This window comes from Canis lupus, chromosome 21, assembly GCF_003254725.2.
Source record: "Canis lupus dingo isolate Sandy chromosome 21, ASM325472v2, whole genome shotgun sequence".
NCBI classification, from domain to species: Eukaryota; Metazoa; Chordata; class Mammalia; order Carnivora; family Canidae; genus Canis; species Canis lupus.
This window is the reverse complement of record NC_064263.1, coordinates 19,064,557-19,084,954: the sequence shown is the minus strand read 5'-3', so window position 1 is coordinate 19,084,954 and position 20,398 is coordinate 19,064,557. Positions and strand designations below refer to the sequence as shown.

At 38.8% G+C, this 20,398-nt stretch overlaps 1 protein-coding gene across 1 annotated transcript in view; it reads right to left on the bottom strand.

Moving 5' to 3' along the window:
• TENM4 (teneurin transmembrane protein 4) overlaps positions 1-20,398 on the bottom strand; it is a 2,722,049-nt gene that overhangs the window by 1,365,003 nt on the left and 1,336,648 nt on the right. Inside the window, exon 9 of the mRNA XM_049099077.1 lies at positions 5,608-5,685. The gene's annotated coding sequence lies outside the window, so the exon portion shown is untranslated. The remainder of the gene's footprint in view (positions 1-5,607; positions 5,686-20,398) is intronic.

Here is a 20,398-nt window from a genome sequence, read left to right as displayed (position 1 = left end):
GAATGTATCTTTCTTTCCCTTACACCTCGAAGGGTAGGAGGGAGGCACTGGAGGTATTCAGGAGCTGACAGCAGATGCTTTGAGCCCACATTTGGGGCACATAGAGAGTACCCAGGAAGCAAACTCTCTGGACCATTGAATCAGAAAGACAGACGAAGCCCAAACACAGAAATTTCTCTTAGCATACAGTAATCTACAACACAGTAAAACAAATACACAAGCTAAAAATGTCTTCTGGGAATACTCAGCCAGCAGAAAGGATAAATACCTACCATTTACATCAACGTCGATGGAACTGGAGGGTGTTATGCTGAGCAAAATAAGTCAGAGAAAGATAATTATCATATGGTTTCAGTCATATGTGGAATATAAGAAATAGTACAGAGGACCAAAAGTGAAGGAGGAGAAATTGAATGGGAAAAAATCAGAGAGGGAGATAAACCATGAGAGACTCTTAACTCTGGGAAATAAACTGAGGGCTGCTGAAGGGGAGGTAGGTGGAGGGATGGGGAAACTGGGTGATGGGCATTAAGGGGGGCACGTGATATGATGACTACTGGGAGTTACATGCAACTGATGAATTATTGAAAATGTCATCTGAAACTAATGATGTACTATATGTTGACTAATTGAATTTAAATAAAAAATAAAATATTACAATAAAATAAAATAAAATAAAAGTGTCTCCTGGGGAAGAGACAGTACATGAAATGGAATTGTTCAATTCTCCAATTTTAAATTGGAAATTTAAAAAATGTAATTGATATTCTCTTTATTGAGTTTGCCATTTTTTTTGATTTATTAAGTGTATTGAATATGAAAAAATTAAAATGCTTTCTAAAGATCACCATAACTTCAGTCCCCTAAACCCTATATTTTCTTGTACTGACTTAAGATCTCAAACCTTCTTAAACAAGAAGACAAGCATGGCCACAGTTATTTCCAAGAATCTAGCTCTATAGTTAGGGATAGGCTATGCACCTGTTTTGACCAAGAAATATGCTCTGAAGTGTTTTGAATGTTGTGCAGGCTCCAGTAGCCTGCAGGGAGGTGGGGTCTTAAACACACACTGGGGAAGCTGGACCAGCATCCATGTTATGCCCTGTCAAGCTGCATCCATCGAATTAGGTTAGGAGTTAAGATGTTACATGATGTGACCAATGGGATCAGAAGCAATAACACAACCTGTCAGCCAGTGCTTTCCTGACAATTCTGGAGAAAAGATTGCCTGCTGGAGTGCTGAGGAGGTAAGAGCGGCATGTGTTTGGGGGAGCAGGGGAAGGTCTATTTGATTCCTTATTTACAAATGTGGTGGGGAAAGGGTGGCAAATCAGTCGGTGTTCCCCAGACTGATTTTAGGGTTTTGCTTATAAGCTACAATACCAAATACTTTTTCTTACAGGACAAAAGTTGCAAAAACTTGCACACAGCATTTCAGGCACTACATGGTCTCCTGGGAGAAAGGTCAGAAAAAAAAAAAGATTTGTGAGACCTTCTGTTTCATAAGGGTGAGGGAGGGTCACCTCAGCCAACTCTGTGCTCAGATAGGGCCAGGAAATGCAATTGAAGGTTGAAGATACCTGGCGCCAACTCAGAGGTGATTAAATCGTTGCTTCTGTTTGTGGGCACTAGGGCCATAGGGCTCACCTCAGTCAGTGCTGATGAATACCCTGACATTGGCAGACAAGTAACAGGTGAAGCTCAGCTTCTGTATGAACCACACAGATACCACCTTTGAAGTGTGTCCGCTAGGACTGACTTACAAACACACTACCTTACAGATATTCCAGTGGCAGAAAATTCAAACAAGGAAGAGATATTCAGAGAGAGTATATCACACTAAACATACACTCAGAGCTGTGATAAACTCCAAGTGTGCAACAGGTCACTAGTAGAGAATTTTTAATCACTGGATGCTTCTCCTAGGGTCTTAGCCCCCCTGTTTTACACACACATGGCCACAGAGGTAACTAAAGACTTGATTTTTTGGGGGGTAGATCATCCTGGATTCTCCTCATTTGTTCAAGACCTGATGCAAACCAGTTCCTTTGAAATTGCAGAGGCAATTTGGCTCCTTCTTCCCAGAAACTGGTCCTTTAGATTCAAAAGATCAGCATGGAGATTTTGCTCTTCAGCTGATCTTATTCCTAAGGATACATGAAGGACTCAATAAATACTTTTGATCACGTCTCTAGTTTTCCTTTCCCAGGCCCAGTTAACTGTTCTTGTAGTGTCTTTACCCTCGATTTTGTAAGAGTAGTGTCAGGTCATCCATTTGCCCTTTGACTAGGGACAGTTTCCCAGAAGATGAAGTCACCCCCAGTACATCCTGGGCAACTATTGGGCTCACATTTATTTGAGAGTACCATGTGTCTCTGTGGGGATTGGGTGACCTGAAGCCTATCACATCCCAAGACTCATCAGCTCTCTGCCTGGCAAACCTGGACAAATACACGCTTTTGCATCTGAGAACTCTTAATGAAGTGCTTCAGAAAGACGTTCTGGGAAACACGGTCAATAATAACAAATATCATATTCCACGTGTTGCAGTCACACATGGAAACTATGATCCTGACCAGTGCTTTTGTACGTCGTCCAGGTGGCAAAACACCTGGAAGTCACACAACACCATGATCGTTACACAGCCCTAGTACAAAAGACACAGTTAATCCCAGTATCTAAAGTATGTATGACTTTTATGAGGAGAAAATATGACTAGATTGCTGTGTGTAAATGCAACAGAAAACCAGAGTAAGGCAATTCAAATCTATAAAAAAATATATCATGACTTAAGCACAATCACTTATTTCTGAATCTTTCCACTAACATCATTTACAGCTTTTTCATTAATTTGGTCATTGGCAGGTGCACATGGAAGGCAGAATAAGAGCCAGTCCCAAAGGTTTAAAAGAAAACAGGAGTAGGAAAGTTTTAAAATGAGAAAAATCTTATCCATTTACTTCTTTTTTTTTCTGTGAAAGAAAAAATCTGTTGTTATTCGTTTTTATAGAGGAATATTTTAGAAAAGTGGAGAAACAGTAGTATTTGCAATCTTAGATTACTCCAAGTCATCAGAAGGTTGGATTGAGGCAGGGAGGGGGATTATATCAACTTTCTTCTTAGGAACTCATTAATTCTCTGACTCATTTCTCTCTCGTGTTTCTCTCAGGTCTCTCCTATCCACTCTAATCCTTTAGTGGTAGATAAATCAAAGGTGTTATCAAAGTTGTCTTTTACTGACTACACTCAGACTCTGGACCTCTGAGTTATAGAAAAGGACATTCCATTGTTCCTTCTTTGCTTTTCAAAGATTGCCAGCATATCTTCTTAAAGTTAGACCTATGGGAAAGCCTGGGGTCATTTATTTCTCCTCCCTGGACCCTCCTATCAAGTATCCCTTTGAAGTTCTTTCTTAGGTACCACTCCTTTCCTTAGATTTTTCCTTCTGTTGCTGCTCATAGAGTTGTAGCTTACCTTTTATTCTTCATAGTCCACGTTTGTGTTTTCCTACTCAATGGAAATTAGGAATTAGATAAATCCAAACAGGTTTCAGTCATGTCCCCACATAATAACCAAGGAAATTCTGCTCTGCTAATGTTCCTAAAGTATATTGCTATGCATGGGGAAGCAGTGACCAATGGTCTGATCGAACTAAAAACCAGCATCCCCTTAATGGGAATTCTACAAATACCTGATACTCTTGGAAGAGGCCCAAGACTATTTCTTTCATTTTGTCATGTTGAAGCCACATATATTTGTTACCCTGACCAGAACTCATTAGACCACATATTTTACAACAGGTATAGACAAAGAGCTGTGTTGTGGACATAGGAGAATCCAGGGACCTACAGGATGTTTTACACAAGGACTCTTTTCACTAGAATGTCCTATAATGGGTAGCGACAAACCAACTCAAGCTGTTCTTTCTACATTGGTAATATGAAAGTGTGGTGCATTTCAGCATGGCACAGAAGCTGTGAGACAGACAGAAGCAAGGCATCTGTAACAACTGGAATGGAGAGCAGGGCTCGTCTCTCTCTGAGTTGCAAGTGTGGAAGACTGGCTACAGTCAGAGGGGGTTCTAGGCAGTTACAAAGGTATGGCAGGATGAAAACAGCCTGGGCTATACATCTGGGCCACTATTAAATGCTGAATATCCTTCCTCGTCTTCATAAAGCCTGCCTATGTTATTGCTCAGGTGGTTTTCTCTGTTTCCTTACTCTTCCAGCTACTTCTAAAATAATCTCCTATGAGATGAGGTATCAGCTTTCTTCTTGGCACCCTGAAAGAGTCACCATCACAGGGATATGCCATATAATTTCCTTTGGAATTTTCTCTCCTAGACATGAGCTATGGTTGAAATCAAGGACTAAAATATGAAAGAGTATAGAATATCCAATAATCCTTATGAGTTTCTGTTAAAATATGATATTGTATTTTCACACATACACTGCTAAATGCTGATCACTCCAACCTACAAATATAACAGACAGGGAAATGTTAACACACAAAAAAGACAAAAGTAGGTATACTTTCTGATAGCTGATGTGGGGACCTATTTGGGACCGCAAAGTTGGCATAAAAATTATTGTAAGCTGAATGCATTTGAGATTCAACAGATTAAAAAAAAAAAAAGCCGCCTTTCTTGGATCTTCCCTTATATGACTAAAGGCAGAAATTTCAGAGAAATAAGGACAGCCATAAATTGTCTCCTCAGGGTGGGTGAGCTCTCAGAAGAGAAACCAAAAGTAAATCTACTGTTAAATCCCCTCTCCTGGGGAGTTTTAAAGCCCTGAAGAAGATGGAAAGACCACTCATTCCAGTATAGACAAGTATTATCACAAACTTTCTTATCTTCTGTTTGTTCGCCAAAAAAAACCCCATTTGTCTTTCCTACAGAAACCCATTTTTTTCTTCCCCTAGGAGCTTCTCCTTCCCCTTGTCTTTCTCTTACTAAGTTAGGTATACAAGTCAAGTCCCAAACTATAACCAGTCTTTTCAATTACTCTTCATGGAGTATGCTCATGTGTATGTGGTTTGCACACGTAAAGAATGTTTTTCTCCTGTTAATTTGTCTTTTGTCAATTTAATCTCTAAACTCCAGGTATTAAACTGGAGATAGAGGAAAAGTTTTTCCTCCTATACAATAAACAATTTACTTAACCTTACTTAAATATAGTTCTTCTCATTTTTAATTGCAATCTATTTCAGTCTACTTAAACAGAGGGAATATGACCTGCAAGAATTTTTGAAGGGCTAAGCATTCCCTTAGCATTACAAATAAAGGCTCAGTCCTCTCCTTTGGACATCTCCAAAAATTAAAACAAAAAACAAAAAATACAAGGAAGAAAACCAATCCATTCAAACTCAAAGATCTACACATTTAATGCCAATCACCTCTACTAACTGTGATAGACCCTACTAACAGAAGTCTGTTGAGAATGCCACTTTCTAATCCACAGGGTTCTGTTCAAACTAAAGAGCACAAGAAACTGTTTTACCCTCTCCCTTTGTCTACCGACATGTTTCGGCAAATCACAAACACTTGAGCAAATAATAATAAATTTAGTCATATATAATATTCAATTAAAGAATATATTATTTTACCTTAGTTAGACATTTCCATCAGTGTCCAAGAAGAATGTTGTAACTCAAGCTTTCTTGTAAGCAGCAATACTGTTTATCCTACGTATGAGAAAACACAGAAAAACATGTAAACTCAGAGACTTCTTACTTTTAAATCTGGTGATTCACAGTTTTCAGAAGGCAATAAGGGATGGGAAAATGAATGAGAGTTATTCATAGAAATGATACAGGACGGTTAACAACAATAGGCTGCCTAAAAACCAAAACTGACCAACCAAATCCAACGAAACAAATAACCAGTAATAGGTGGTTTTCTTAGATCTTTTTTTCTAATGATTTCTGGAAACATAGGTGGGGAGGGACTATACCTTGGAAGGGAGAGGAAAAAGGTTTGTGTGTCAGAAATGCCTCAGCCAAATGATTTAATTGCTCAGACTCTTATTTTCCTCATCTGTAAAATGAGGGAAACAATACCTATCCCATAGACTTGTGCTAAGGATTAAGTAGAAGACAGGAAAGCACTCTCCACAGTGCCTTAAGTCCTAGGAGGTACTGTATACATTGATGCTCAGTTCTTCTGCAGCCCCGTTCCCAAGCCTTTGCTTCTTTTGCAATTACTTCCAACACCTTTTCATAGTGTTAGCTCCATGGCATTTAACTAAAACAAAACAAAACAAAACAAACCAAGATATCTTAATGACTCCAAAACAACAGCTTTAAAAATAGAAGAGAGACAACACTCAACTTCACGTATAATAAGAACAGCTAAATGCCTGGAATATTTCCTATGTGCTAAGCTCTGTACTAATAATTTTATATCAATCATCTCTTTAGCCCTTACAACAGACAGATTAGAGAGTGTGATACCAGAAAACCTGGGCACAAAGCAGTGAAGTCCCTTTTTGCAGACTGCCCAGCCCTGTGGAGGCAGAGCTGGGACCTGAGTCCACCTCACTCACCTCTGAGCACCCTCTTCACCACCTCATACCACAGGTTCCACCATAATCTGCACCACTGGACTTCCACACACCCCAAATGATGCCATGTACTCAATTTCATTATTATCTCCCCCTTCCCGCCTCCCCTCCCTCCTTTCCTTCCTTGTTTGCCTTTCTTTCAACCTTTATTTCTAATCTAAACTTAATAACTATTTTGTTTATTTCATTCTTCTGCTCTGACTGATTAAGGTGGAATACTGATCACTCTAAGATAACTGGGTTCACTTCTTGGGCTCAGCCTTTTACTAGCTTTGTCATCTCAGATGGGTCACTTAACTTCTTAGAACCTTGGGGTTTTCTCCTCTACACAATGAATGCATTAGACAAGATGATACCAAGAGGACCAGTTTACTGGTCTTATGACTAATTACTTTGCAAGCAGTTTCATATCATTCTAGCATTAAGACCTTCATGGGTACATTATAACGATTATGTACTCTAACACACAAGTTTTCTTGCTTTAGCTCAAGCTAAAATTCCAAGTTTCTGGGAGGAGTCACATATTCATAAACAACTCTTTAAAGATCTTGCAAATGAGGTTAGGTCACTATGTAAGGTCATGCAGAAGGGGTAGAGACAAAATATGAATCCAAGTTTGTAGGACCCTACAGCTCATGTTCTTTGCCATATCCCAAGCCTACCAGAAAGCACTATGGAAAAGTTAAATGACACAAATTAGTCTCATTTCTGATATTTGACTTAAAATTTAGGGTGGCAATGATAACCATAACTAGCATGCATGTGAGCTTATTGTTATTATTACTATTATTATATCCCTTGGACTTCCTATCATACTGAGTGCCAGGTACTATAATCATCCTCTTTTGAAAGCTGAGAAAACAGAGACCCATGGACTAACATTACTTGCCCAAGACACAGGGCTAATAAGTAGAGGATCTAGGATTTTCTTTCTATTTTTAAATCATTGTTTATTGTTTTAGCTAAAACATTGGCTAAGGTTATGGTTAATTATGGTCATTGGCATATGGCAGTTATGATGCATTTTCAAGTTAGTAAGCTGCAGTTGTGAATACAGAACAAAAAATTTGCAGGTTGGTATGAGGGTGACCACAAAGACAGGCCCATAGTTGTTAAGTAATTCATATGCTCCAATAAAGGAAAAGGATTTTTTAAGAAAGATTTGCCAGAGACTGTTGAGAACCTGCCTCCCAAACTATTTCCCCACTTAAATTGCCAGCTATTGTCATTGTGTCTGAGAACTAGGAAAGAAATGACAAAGTGAATTTCAGGGGACACTGTTTGTCAGTGAGGTGTGTGGCATGTCCTTCACACTGAGGGAGTCAGGCCTACGTGCTGTCTACTTGGGCGGAGGGAAACTGAGCTCCAAGGAGAAAGCAGGTAAGCAAACAGCCAACGAAGAAGCTCTATTTATTTAGCTGGGTCCAGATTTACCGAGAAAATGCCTTCCAGATGTATTCCAAACACGGTGGCATGATTAGGATGGAGAAAACAGTCAAGTTTATTTGGCTTCTGTGGGGGATTTGTTTGTATATTCTAATTGCATCATCGTTTAGCTTTATTTCATCTGGAACCTGACTGCCAAATGAGCGTATTGATTACCTGTCACGGATGCATATTTCTCAATTAACAGCCATCAAGACTTATAAAATCTTAGCTACGTCAAAACCCACAGGCAGGTTTTAGTACGATCGTGAGTAGTAATGCTAGACACTTTCACCAAGCATCAGCTACCATGTTGGCACCTACCAACCACATATGCTGGTTTGTTTAAATATCACAACCTCCTTCAAACTATATATCGTTGTCTTTCTCTTTTAAGTGAGGAAACAGAGGATCAGGGAAATTAAAACCCTTGCCTCACACAGCACAATTAGTAAGTAGTGGAGTAGGGATTTGAACCCATATATGCAACAATTCAAATTCCACAGGGCTTTCTGGCACACACAGGTGGTGCAGTGCACTGGTGATGCCCCACTACTTGGCTGGAAGTCCAGCTTCATCATTTACTAACCCCATGGTCCTGAAGTTTCTTGACATCTCTGTGTCTCAGCTTCCTCATTTGCAGAGCTGGGGAAATCACAGGCCATAGATGGTTAGGATTAAATGAACTAGCACATGTGTGATACTGAGATGAGTGCCTGAGATAAGGAGGAACCACTAGTTTACATCTTCTGGATGCTGTGAAAAACAAACTAAAAATCTTTGACCTTCAAAAACTTGCTGTAGGCATTTTGTACTTCTGAAGACTTTGCAACAATTCAATTTTCCTCACAGCAGCCAAATGCTTCAGGTCAGACCATTGTCTCTCCCCTCTGAGACTGAGACAAGGGAACTCTTTATGCCAGAATATTTCCAGTCCACACAATTCATGATCCTCCTTGTCACATCTGAGGACACACATAATAACGTTATTTGTTGATCAACCCACATACTTTGGATACGTTAGGTTGACCTCTCACAACAACTTTACAACTTGGTGCTATTATCTCCATTTCACAGATGCAAGTGAGATGGGTCATAACATTGAGATGATTTGCGCGAGTTCATGTAGGTGTAGCAAGACCAGGATTTGAAGACACATAAGAATGGATTCTAAATTTGTGTGCTTGCTTCCAAAACATGACACTTCACCACTGACGATTTCTCCTTATATCCCTGGTGAACTTTAACCCTTCTGGTGAGATTCTTTTTTTTTTTTTAAGATTTTATTTATTTATTCATGAGACACAGAGAGAGGCAGAGACATAGGCAGAGGGAGAGGCAGGCTCCCTGTCAGGGGATGGATGTGGGACTCAATCCCAGGACACGCGATCATGACCTGAGCCAAAGGCAGACGCTCAATCACTGAGTCACCCAGACGCCCCTCTTCGGGTGAGTCTCAATGCACATGTATTTCACCTTCCCTGATTTTTATCCTTTGAAGACATATTTTACAGAGTCTTTTCTACATTCACCTCTACTGAGTGTTGTGTGAATGGAGATGAACACAAACATGGCCTCTGTATGAAGCTCACAGCCTGAGGGGATGGTATACAATTATATACTTGACATGTCCTAAGAAGATAATGATGAAGACGCTAGAATGGAAAAAGAAAAAGGAGAGCAACAGGCCAATAGATGGCTCAGGGCTCTCTAAGAAAATGACATTTATGCTGAGATGACAATGAGAAATGCAACATGTAAAGAGTAAGGGGTCTCTGGCAGAGGAGGAGCATGTGCACAGACCCTGAGACCAAACAAGAGCTTCTGGTCATGGGAACCAGAAGAAAGCATGCACATGGCTGGAGACAGGGGTAAGGATTAGTGGAAGAGGCTGGGGCTACCTCCCTGGGAGGTGGGGGGGATGGCTCCAGGGGACCAAAAGGAAGTGTTGAGTTCTGAGTCTGACAGTGCCTCACACAGTCCTCGCAGTAGACAGATGGTTATCACATCGCATTGTCACATATGCATATCTACTCCCATCCAGACCACGAGCTTCATAGGAGCCTACGACAGTGTTTAGGACAAAGTGGGCATTCAGCAAATTGAACGAATGAATGAACAAACTATCTGCTAATGGGGCCATCTTGTAAGATTCTTAGCAGAAGATAGACAATAATAGGGCTGGAATAAAGAATGAAATATGTGTCTTTTGTTCCCGGCTAAGAATCAAATCAATCAAACGTCTTCACATATATATTTATATTTATGTAAAAAAAATAGGCATTATATGTTAATAATCAGAGCCATCATTAATCACTTGACACTGGACTCAGTGCTTCCTTTGTGACCTGTTTCATTTTTGTGAAAATAAATATGAAGTAGCTATTGTTAATTCTCATTTAGAGAGAAAAAAGCAACATAATAACAATGATAACAAAACCAGAGCAGAGTTTCAATAAATTATCCAAGGTAAAAAAAAAAAAAAAAAAGTACTTGTGTCATCACAGTTTCCACCCAGGCATTTTATTCAAAGTCTGTGCACTTGGCTACTTTATGATAATGTCTCAAGATAGTTATCCTTGGAATTTTTCAAAGTTTAAAAAATATAAAACATAATACATAAAATAAGAGTCATTGAAAGGAAACCAGTAATGATAAATATCAAAAATAGGAACAAAGCATTTGTAACAATAGTGAGTGGTTAATAAAAAGATAAAATTTAATAGAATCTCACTGATAACGACTAGAAAACAAAACAGAAAAAGAAAAGCACTCAATGCATTAGATTGGTGCATTGATTTTAACTTCTTTATTTTTATTATGTTGCTTGTAAAATAAAAATTAGCAGGAAAAAAAGGAAGCAACGGGAGGTGTGATTTCCTAGGAATGGCAGACCAGCAGACTGGGTAAATAAGCCAATATTTGCATTCTTCACAATTTTTCTATTACTGTTCCCAGTTGACTATGTCTAGAAGGTCTTCTTTCTCCCCCTGCTGTCTGAATAACTCCTAATCATTCTTCAACACCCAGATCAAATTCCTCTCCGTCTTGGGAAGCCCTACCTGACCTTCTAGGTTCCCACCAGACCATCCATATTATTCTTACAGTTTCTAAAATGTTATAGCATAATATTTTCTGTTTCATCCAATGTAGAAACCAAGCCCTACATCTAGTAGGCAGTTTATAAGGCATTGGTGAGCAAGCAAATTAAGTAATTATCCTGCCGAATCTTCTCTTTTAATGCAAATGCTGTAGGTAGTTAGCAAAGAGAACTTATTCAGGTGTGCCAGATGATCTGGACACCTGGTTTGAATTACTATATTTAGTATTCGCAGAAGAGATGACTATGTATCTCTATCTCCATTTTATAGATGGAGGAACAGGCTCAAAGAAGATAAACTGTTCACTTTATCTTCTTTGATAAAGAGGGAGCTAATTATTCTGCATTGTTCTGGACGACACAGAGAACATAGCATAAAAGAAAGGAACCTTGGTCCAACATTAGAAAAATTAAGTGAGAATTAATTTTGCATTTTTGGGAGCTAGGCCAAGTCATGGAAAACGCAAAGTATCAGGGACTTGGGGAAAGATTAAAAATAATAATAATGAGAGGAAATAATTGCTGAGTAGCATTTGGAATGAGAGTGAGATGACGTCTCTGCTTCCATGGCCCTAGGCTGCTCTGAGGCGGTTGAGCAGGATGCTGGAACCAGCCTGCCTTGGTTTGAATTCCTAGAGGCGCGACCCTGGGCAAACTGCATAAACTTTTTGAGACTCAGTTTACCTGTCTGTAAAATGGGCATGATAACAATAGCATTTACCCTCCAGGGATATTATGAGGATGAAATGAGGTAATATATGTGATGTTAGTCATCCTCTGGCACTTAGAAAATATGAAAGTATTAATGAACTATTGTTATTCAATGTTTTCATCAGTAACAAAGAAAAAGATAGTTACAAGTAATGAGTATTGCCTTGTCAGACACAGACAAATGAACACACTGTTTATTGTAAAAAAAAAACAACCATAATACTCTGGAATGACACAAAAGCTACTGTTAAGGCAGCACTCACTCTACAAGGCACTGTGTCATGCTTGGCAGCACCACTTCAGTGATCCTCACAACACCACTAGGAGGTAGGGCTCTTTAAAACATTTTTTTTTTTTATACTGTTCATTTTACACCGAGTAAAGTAAGTTCAGAGAACTGATAATGACTTGACCATCGTCACAAACTACCTAGAAGAGCCAGGATTCAAACCCAAATTTGTCTTGTGTCAAAACTTGTGTCCATAGCCCCATGCTGTGCTAACCCCCCAGGTCCACTTCTTCATCCTCCTGAGAGTCTGTCAGCTGCTGCATTACCCTGACTATGAATAATGGTCTCTAACAACCAAAGGCAGAACAAGGGGGAGCTAATTTATTCTGCATTGTTCCGGAGAGCACAGAGAACATAGCATAAAAGAAAGGAAACTTGGTCCAACATTAGAAAAGATCTTTAGCGATAATGAGGCACCTGTGGAAGCAGGGAACTATCTCTGGACTTAGGAGTCAGAGAGGCACTGAATTTTATCTGCATTTCTTACCAACTAGGGCAACAAACAAATGCACACTCTCTAATCCTCAGTTTTCTCATCTGGATAGCCAATATAAGAATCCTTAATTCACTTGGTTGTTTGGAGAATAAGATAACATTATATACACAAATTGCTGAGAGTCAACGTGTGTTTGCTTCTTCCATTTACCCCATTTTTAAAGCAATTAGAGCTGTTCAATAATGCAGTGGAAAGTATTGATTCCCTTCCCCATTCTCCACCACGGGAAGTACACACACAGTGGGGTGGCTTACTGACAGGCCCTGTAGTGCCAACCCAAACCTCAGCTGATAGAAGAGCTGCAAGGACCCTCCAACTCTGAGTTGCTAGGAAATTAGGAAGGACAAATAATGTGGCGGATGGTAGAGCAAAGATTCAAGATAACCTCAACTGTTTGAACAGGGAGCTAAAATTAAGGCAATGGAATTGAATAGGGGTAAGTAGAAAAAAAAAGATTTGCATTTAAATTAGAAATAAACAAGAGCAATAACAACATAATCTTGCTTGTAGAGAATGGCAGAGGTATGATTTGGCCATAGTGCAAGTGAAAACATGCTAGTTTTTTTTGTTTTTGTTTTTACCAATCACCAGCTTAATATGTGACTTGACTTCTAAAATTGCATTTTTAGAGATTCCAGATCTGGGCTGGAGAACTAATTGTCTCACTATATTGTGAGACACACCAAACACACCTTAGTAGGGGAAAATTTCCTTCTGAAGTCAGCATTTGAGTGAAAAATCTCATGTATCCTAAACTGACTTTAAGAAATCCTTATTCTACACATAGGTACAGTATACATCATTAAGAGTATACAACTCTGTTTGGTAGCTCTTATGCACAATAGAATTTAAGTCCTGTAGGGCTAAATTATGTCCACAATAAAAATCCAACCATTTTACCTTTTAAAAATTTAGCAAATATCTAATAGTGAAAAGGCATTGAACAATTATGAAGTGTTCCTGCTTGTCTTCAGGGTTTACTTAATTTTTTAAAAGAATCATTAAGCTTTTATAACTTATAAATAGATTGTTATGGAGATTAAATGAGATAATATATATTGATCTTAACCATGCATTAAATTTTAAGAGGGAAATTGAGAAATCAAATTGGTGATGAGGACTGTGACACATTGGAGACAGAGCCATAAAGCAGGATTCAGTGAACTACCACCTTGGGCAAAATGTGGCCTGTAGCCTGTGTTTTTATACCTGCAAGTGAAGAAGTTTTGTTTTGTTTTAGATTATTAAAAGGTTGTAAAAAAGGGAGAAAAAAAAAAGAAGAGGAAGAAGAATATGTGGCAGAGACCATATGGGGTCTGCAAAGTCTAAAATATTTAGTCTCTGGCCTTTTAACAGAAAAATTTTGCTGATCCTGGCCATAAATGTGTCACTGGAGATTCCCCACTGCAAAGAAGAAGACCAATCTCATATCTCTGAGTTTACGACCACACTTCATCACAAGCCCCTTCTTCATTGTCGGCTTCTCCAGTAGCTCCAGAGTTACCTCTTGCTCTCAAAATGCTAAATGGTCTGCAGTTCTTCAGCCCAGGCATACTATTTTGTTCCTCTGTGCTTTTGCTGGCCCCGTTCCCTAGTAAAATTCTTCTCCTCTATGCTCAACAGTACACATGCAGACTTCGTTTTTTTAACCAACTCTCTCTAATTGAAGGCCATCTGTTCCTCCATGGCCTCTCCTAGAATCTAGAGTCTTAGATGGTAGGCTCTTATAAAATAACTCAAATTATTCGTCTGTGTCTTTAGCACCTAACACTGTCCCTAAAACCTGGTAGGCTCTCAGTCAATGTTTTCTAAACAGAGATAAATAGGTTTAAATATTAACAGAGCTCTCCGTGCAGAAAGGAGGGGACTGCTTTGGGAAGACTTCACAAAGCAGAAACGGGAACAGTAAGGAGAAATTATAGTTAGGAAGGAAGTGACTTGTCCAAATCCCCACTGAGAGACAAGAATAGATAAAGGAACAGATTTTATTCTCAAGAAGACCTGACTTTGATTCCTGACAACACGTCTGCATTTCCATCTGAGATTTCAAACAGAGAAATTCACCTTAGGAGCCAGTTTTCTGAACTGTAGCCTGGAGATTTTAACACCTGCCTCGTAGGAATGGGGAAGATTAAGACCAGTGCCTTAGAAAGGCCGACACAATGTCTTGGCCATAGTAGGTAATTGGTTCCTTTTTACCCCCTTCTACTTCCCCATATCCTCAGGTTTCTCCTCAATGCCACAACTCTCCCCACAGCAACTGGGGAGAAGAAAAACACACACAAACACACACACACAAGTGAATTTCCAACAAAACTGCTCCAAACATTTCATCAAAGTTTCCCCTGACTTAATATACCACCCTTAGAAGATAAACACTAGGGTTCTGTCAACAAACGCAGGCTATGCATCCAGAGAAGACAGTTCATAGTAATTTTGTCAGCAAAATTGTAACAATAAAGGCCCAAACAACACTTCATCTCCCTGTCAGTTGTCTTGAAAGGGCAGATTACTTTTTCCTCAATCTTGGCACATCCAATTAAGGTAGACTTACAAGCCAGGCAGGTGTAAAGTGCAAGCCAGCACTTGTTCACATTAGCAATTATCAATGGAAACCTCCGTGAATGCGAAGGCTTGGCACCACTGTTGCCTTGGCAACCATCAGCCTGCAGAGGCAGGGCGGACAATGACATGAAAGCTTGACATCTTTGACCTGAAAAAAGATGGTTTCTCTTTCTCCATTTTCCCCAGTTACTCTTAGTGTTAGTCATTGCAAGTTTCCAAATCAAACACTTCATGTCACCTGCCTGGCATTTGGGAATCTACCCAAGGCTTAAATCGGCAATTATACTTCTCTGATGAATATGTTTTGAGCACCTAGTATGTGCCAGGCACCGTGTAAGAAAAGCCACTTTCAATCTAGAAAAGTAAACTCATTTTCCTTTCCTTTCTTTCTTTCTTTTTTTTTCCTTTCTTCCTTCTTTCCTTTTCACATACATTCATTCAACAAAACATCTTTGAGGGAACTGTGTGTGCCAAGCACTGTGCTTAACACAGCTAAGGCAGAGATTGATGTGGGGAAAAAAGGCAAAAGGAAAACATTAAATTTCCTTTCTACTTAGAGCCCATTGACAAGTCCTTGAAACAGGCAGAGTGACCTTCCTCTGGGAACTCAGCTGCCTCAATGTTGACACTTTTTGCTAAGGGCCAAAGGCAGTCTTAGGCTGATCTTCTAAGATCTGGTAAGTCTACTTTAACATATAAAAATTCCTTTGGAAACTTCCTTTATCTCTACCCCCTCCCCAAGATACACGTTAACAATCATCCTCCTAGCATGTGGCCCATTGATATACATCTGAAGAGTCTCATGATTAATGTTGTACTAGACAGTAATAAATGACCTTTTCCTAACAATGGCTAGCCCCCTCAAGGTCCAGGAAACCTTGTTTCCAAATTTCTTAGAGATGTATGCAGTCCCTAACCCCCTCCCAACTTGAAAGTAAATAATCAGTCACTCATTACAACCCTAGGCAGCTCTTTCAGACCATGAGTCTTGTTCCCATGCTTGAATAAAACTACCTTTTTGCAATGAAAACATCCTAAGAATTCTTTCTTGACCATTGGCTCTGAACCCCAACATTTCCATGTCAGAGATGACTAAGAACTAGTCTTTGCCCTCAGGAAGCTCTCAGTTATATTGACAAAGCATAAGAACACAAGAACCATAGATAAAGTGTGTCCAGTAAGAAAGGTAAAAAAAAAAAAAAATGTTTTACAAGAATGTCATAAGCAAAAAAAAAAAAAAATAAGAAAATGCTTCAGAGATTTTAAAAGATAGAAGGTCAAAATAAAAATGCCAAGTATTATCCTTGTAACTCACATTGCTAGTTCTTTCTTTTACCTATTCATTCATTTACTCACACACATATTTTTTGGATGATGAAGGTAAATAAAGCCCAATGGAGAATAATAAGTTTGGAAAAGAGTACAAGAAACAGAAAGAGAAAGGATGACTAAGGATAGGCTGTGGGAGGAATTCACACCCGCAAAGCCACTGCTACAAGCCAGATACTGTGTCTGGTTGAGGTTGACATTCATAAAACTTAGACAGTTTTATCCATCTTCTTCTTTCTCTTCTTCCTCGTATTATTATTATTCTTGTTGTTAATTTCATTTCACAGATTTCCAGATGAGGAAATTTTGTCTCAGAAGGGCTAACTGTCTTGGAATTATAATGCCCACATTTAATAAAATGTGTGACTTTGAAATCTGTGCTCTTGTTACTCTGCCACAAAGAAGAGAAAAGATGCAAATTTATGAAAGGTAGACAGAAAGAAATGCATCATAAGCATGGCACTTGAGGAAGAGATGATAATAACTGGTGGCACTCAGGGGTATTGATTTCCTTCAGAAGGCCTTGATTTTGGAATATTTAACCTTTAATTTAGCAGAGACTCTGACAACCAAAAACACCAATTGCCTCTTGACATTTTTTTAGTTCCATGATAATACCCATAGAAAGAGCTTTCAAGGAGGCTTAAAAATAAAAGGAAAGGTAAAATCAGTGAAAGAAAAATAATTATTTTTAAAAAGGACTGTATAGTGCACTTAGGCAGTGCACTGAAGATATTCATTGGGACACTTGGGGGTGAGGAATTGGTCAGGTTCTTGTCTTACAGATGAGAAAACTAGGCCCAGGGATACAATGTGATGTATCTAAGCTCGCCTATCTCTTATTTCATGAAAACCACAAGGCACTTTCCTTTACATGAGTGTTCACAGAGGGGAATTTACCAGTAAATTTTAATTTAAGAAAATACAGTTGTGCATTATTGGCAATGAATTATTTAAGTCCAGGATTAGTATCCTAAGATTTTACTGCTCATAGTGTGATTCACAAACTGCCAGCTCAAGCATCACCTGAAAGATTGTTAGAAATGCAGACTCCCAGAATCTGCATTATAACAAGATCCCCAGGTGCTTTGTATGCACATTAAAATTTGAGAAGCCTTGAAAAGAAAAGGCATATATTATAAAAAAGAAGATGACTTGGGGGCTAAATTCACTTGGGTTTAATCTCAATAGAAGCATGTGAGCCATGAGCATGATTTGGATTATGAGGGAAAAGCAAGTGTTCAAAGAGAAACAATGACTTGGATGTAAGTGGACTTGGATGTTCAGGGGATGGCACATGGCTTAATGTTGTTCCTAAAATGTGAAGATAAGCTAGAAATAGGATTTAGGTGCCAGAATGAATATTCAACAGTTATTCTCTGGTGACTAGGAAACAATTCATGGCTAATACCACAACCACAACAAAAGTAATTCTTTTTGTATACTACTCTGGAGCTTAACTGTATCTGACACGTAAGTACTCAATAAGTATTTACTGATTCACTAAATAAATGTAAAACATTTTCATGCCCATTTACTAAATCAGCATAAAACATTTTCATGCCCATCATCTCATGGGATGTTTTGAACACTTCTGAGAGGTAAAAAGAACAGGAATTTTTTTTTATATTTTATTACTGTTTTCCTCCATTTTATAGAAAACCAAACATAGTGAAGAAAAAATGATTTGCATAAAATGATACTACTAGTAAATTGCTAGATCCAAATCTCAGCTTCAAGTCTTATGATTCCAAAGAATACCCTCTTTCAAGCCAATTAAGACCTCAGGCCTTTGGCTTCATACTTTTCCCAATTCACACCGGAGATCTCATAGTGAGAACTAACTACATATAAATATATTTTATTTGAAATGATTATTTGCTATATATCTATCTGTCATCTGAACATTAGCTCTGTAAGACTTGGAATGGTTTTGATTATAAGCAACATGATTTTTACCAGAGCTAATTAACAGTATTTTGAGTTCCCAAACTAGCTTTGTGGGCAGTTCTGATAGGACCATGGACTGTTACAGAACAGGAGCTCTTCCTTTTTGTTTTGTTTTCCTTTTTTTCTGGAGTGGGCATTAATAATGGCTTAGTGCTTGAAAGGCTCTGTGGTACTACATGCTTGCTAAGTCACACAAAAAATACTATCGACAGGCTTGGCAAAACAACTTTGATTTGGAGTGTCTCTGATGTTTACTCTTTGCTCTAGGTTTGGGTAATCTGTGGCAAAGCTTTTAGCTCTTCATGACTCTTTCTCCTTTAATTTACTTCACTTTTAGAGAGAGAAGTAACACAAATGAGCCACTGCCAGCGCGTTTTCACGTTCAACAATAAACCGGGAGGAACATCACCCACTTTTCAACTTCACTGTGAGAAGCGAGTAAGATAAATACTCTTTCATGCCTAACTCATTGTAGGTGGTAACAAGTTCTTCACTCCTGCCTTCAAAGATCTTAAGTCACAAGAGAGTCATGAACCAACTCCTTCTTTGTCTCTAGGAAGGTTTAGCAAATGATCATTTCAAATATAATGTATATGCAAATGATTGTCTTGAGAATGTTTATTCCACTGTGCAAATGAGGAGTCCAGAGATCACTTTTCTATCTGAGGATAACAGCTGATGGATAAGATGGTGGCTAGCTCAGTGTCAGAAAGTTTATGAAAGAACAGCATGAGGACCAGAGTTAATAAGCAGAATTTAGGAGGTTAAAGCACTAAGTCTATAGAAGAGGTATCATTAAAAAAAGAAGCAGTTATTCTAAGAAAAAGCCCAAATTGGGAATGCAGATCTTTATAATGGACAGAAGTAAAGACAATGAATCAATGAAGCATGGTCACAGTGAATGAGGTAAAGTAAAACACACCCTGGATAATGTGATTATACCCCAGCATAACTTAATAAGAAAATCCAAAGGCCATGTGCCCCTGAAATGTACCTGTGACCTACTAGAAAACTAGCCTTCATCAAGGAATTTTAAGATTATTGATTGATACCAAAAGATGTGATGTCACTGAATACTCCGTAACATATTCCTGAGATAGCTACCACTATTTCTGTATTTAATAAGGCAGACCTCATAGGTAGCAAGTAGTAGAGCCTAGATGGGCAGACCAGGTTGTCTGACTCTAACACTAGTTAGAGTCACTTGTAGAGCCTTCACTATGTGACATCAATCTCCTCAGAAATTTGTGTAAGATAATGAACGAGGAAACAAATGGCATTGTGAGTAGCACATAACTGGCATTTAATAAATGTCTGTTGAATCTGAGGCCAAACTGATAAAGAACCATCCATCTTGCATTCTATATAGCATATGATTAACTTTAAAGTGACATAGGGATGGTTTGGCAAACATACTATATGAATGAAAAGTAGTCACCATAAGAGACTGGTCACTCTTCTTAAAGATGCCCCTCTGAGTTATTTCTAAACTCTCCCTGGAGAATCATAATTGGAGTTTGAAACACAGACCATTAATTACTTACATCAGAGTAAATTTTTATTTTTTGGAAGTAAGGCTGGAAGTTTGAAATTTCCATTTTGAGAATTAAGGTGAGTAACTTAGGGGTGGGCTATAGAGCAGATGGGAGAGCTGGAGAAGGAGAACCCAAACTGGAAGGGATAGGAGACTGTTCCACAGTCACAAAGGATCTGTTTTATACATTCGAGTTCTCAAAATCAAAAAGTTTCCACTTTTAGTGGGGCCTGAGTACCTCAGTCAGTTAAGCTACTGACTCTTGATTTCAATTCGGGTCATGATCTCAAGGTTGTGAGATCAAGCCCTACGCTGGGCTCCACAGTGTGGAGCTTGCTTTGGATTTTTCTCTTTCCCTCTCCCTCTGCCCCTGTCCCAATCTGTTCTCCCCACCCCCCAAATAAATGAATAAATAAATAAATAAATAAACCTTTTT